This window comes from Fundulus heteroclitus, chromosome 16 (genome assembly GCF_011125445.2).
Source record: "Fundulus heteroclitus isolate FHET01 chromosome 16, MU-UCD_Fhet_4.1, whole genome shotgun sequence".
Taxonomy (NCBI): Eukaryota; Metazoa; Chordata; class Actinopteri; order Cyprinodontiformes; family Fundulidae; genus Fundulus; species Fundulus heteroclitus.
The window spans coordinates 8,871,697-8,874,117 of NC_046376.1; the positions used below are offsets into that span (position 1 = coordinate 8,871,697).

At 36.9% G+C, this 2,421-nt stretch overlaps 1 protein-coding gene across 1 annotated transcript in view; it reads left to right on the forward strand.

Annotated features, from left to right (window-relative positions):
* Positions 1-298: 298 nt before the first annotated feature.
* Positions 299-2,421, forward strand: part of LOC110368410 (DELTA-sagatoxin-Srs1a) — a 7,298-nt gene continuing 5,175 nt past the window's right edge. Inside the window, exon 1 of the mRNA XM_036148677.1 lies at positions 299-608. The gene's annotated coding sequence lies outside the window, so the exon portion shown is untranslated. The remainder of the gene's footprint in view (positions 609-2,421) is intronic.

Sequence of the window (2,421 nt, forward strand, 5' to 3'; positions counted from 1 at the left end):
AACTCAGATAATCAGCATTTTATAGTGATGTTCTCTGGATGTTCATTTTATTTCTGTTAATAAATTCTTAAACTTGAAGAGAAGTTATAACTCCTTATTCTATTTGTGTGCAAAGTTTGCTGTTAAAAGATCGCCAGTACTGGAATCATCCCTTTCAACTATTGTCCTGATATCAGCTCCTGGGCTAATATTCAGCGGACAATACCTAACAGACAGAGAGTTATTTATTAAACATTAAATAACTTTTAAACAGTAATTGCACAACAGAAGGAACGCTAAACTGATCAGAACCGACCAGTCATTTAACATAATGACTTCCCCTGACATCTTTATCAGTAATGTGCACAGAAATGGGTGGAGGTTTGTTTTTTTCAGAGTAACAATGAATCTAAAAGCAAAAACAAAGTATTTTCCATCTGATAGTTTGTTGTTCAGGAATTTCAGATACGTTGCAGCAGGAATTGGGCAGCTCCTGCTGATGCTACTTCTTCCTGCTCCCCCCTCATACCAAAGGTGAAGCTCCGTTCTATAAAGGACCTGACCTCTGATCACACCTGGAGAGTTTCTTCTTCACTTCACTTCACTTCAGACTGACTGTAAGACGAACTGTAAGTATGCCGTGTTTAAGATAGAACTTTGTGTTTAGGAATATTTCTGTCTGGTTCTGCTCTCTGAATTTTGGAGAACATGTTCTCTTCTCCTAATACACTATAGAGTCACTGTTTAACTACTATCATTGCACATGATAAATAAATTAATTCAGTTATAAATACCTAATTTGAGTAAGGATTTTTTTGCTGTATCTGAATTACCTTTAGTCAGAACAGGACTCTTCAGCAGTTTGAGGACATCTGCTGACGTTTCAGAGCAGGTTTAATGGAGTAAGCTGCTGTGATGCCTCTATAGGAAACACTGTAAAGCTGCTACAGTGATGCTGATGATGCTGAGAAAATAACTCATCTCAGAGATAAAATATCACCTAAACATCTGTTTGACTGCAGACTTAACTGATTGTCAGAAACTGACAGGAAACACCCAGATGTCTTCAGATGTTCTGGAACCTCCTCACTCTTTATTGGTGGTTATATGATTTCATGTGTAAACCTTCTGTAAAGGATTTTAACTTCTTCAAACACTATCTTGGAGATGTTGTAGCAGGTTATATCTATTTTCTAAGCCAGCAGTCCTCAGGACTCCCTGTCCTGCATATTTAAGATATCTCACTGTTCCCCTGAATCTGGTTTAAAAAAATTAAAAACAGGTTTCTGCAGAGCCTGAAATATTGATGAGGTAAGTCAGTCTTTTGAATAGTATGTGCTGGAGCAGGAACATATCTATACATATCTGCCTGTCATAGCATCCGATTTGAGTTGTTGTTACTTGGCCATGTTTGTGGCTCTTAATCATCTCATAGGTGATTGGTCCTGATCATTTTTTCTGCTGTCAATTTAATGATGTTCACTTGAACAGAGAAGGTCTTTTCTCCTTCTCCTCGGCCTGTATCTTATTCATAATTAACTCACAAATGTGCAACTTACAAATAAACTTACTTTCAACTATAATTATTTGACCCACCCAATTTTTTATTTGACCTTTCTGGTACAGCACTCAACTAGATAAAATCCTACTTAAAGGAAAGGGACTTTTTGTGTCAGTAGGTAACTTTACATCAGAGATAACAAAAATCATATGTGGGGTTCCCCAAGGGTCCCCTCTTATTCAATATCTACATGCTCCCTCTAGCTCAGATCATAAAACAACATCACTTACCATAACCAGTGGTGTAGTGGCTCCTGGAGAAGTGGTTATACTCACAGTTTTTGCCCTTTTTTTAGCGCAGCCCAGGAAAATGCCCTGTTTTAGAAACAATCACATGAAAGACTGCTCTATTTAGTTTACCCAAAAAATCCGTCAGTAGTGTTTGCTTATTGTCACATAATATCTGCTACCATATCAGGGAAGAAGTATTATGAAATTACTAAATCAATACTGGCCCAGACACTAGTAAGAGGCAACTATATATTTGAGTGAACTATTCCTTATTCCTTTTGTAAGCTGAATAGCTGATTAGCAACAGGTACCATGGGAGTGTGTCACTATTATAAAATTAACATGACTTAATCAGGAGCAGTTTGTAGGTATTACTGATCACACAGGCAGCCTACTTGAAAGTAAAATACAGATAAGGCAAACATGGTGTTGCAGTTATTTTTTGAACATTTATTTAAATAAAACAATTCAGATCAAACACATTAAAACCAATCAGATAAACTGAAAAATTGGTAAACTCGTTTACCAATTTTTTAACCATCTTTTTACAAACCATACAGCTTGCTTTCATTTGCGGTATTAAAATATAGCCAAACGACGCGTCTTTCTCTCTTCACGTTTTTCCGCTCCGGTGGCCTCTGTCTCTCTCTC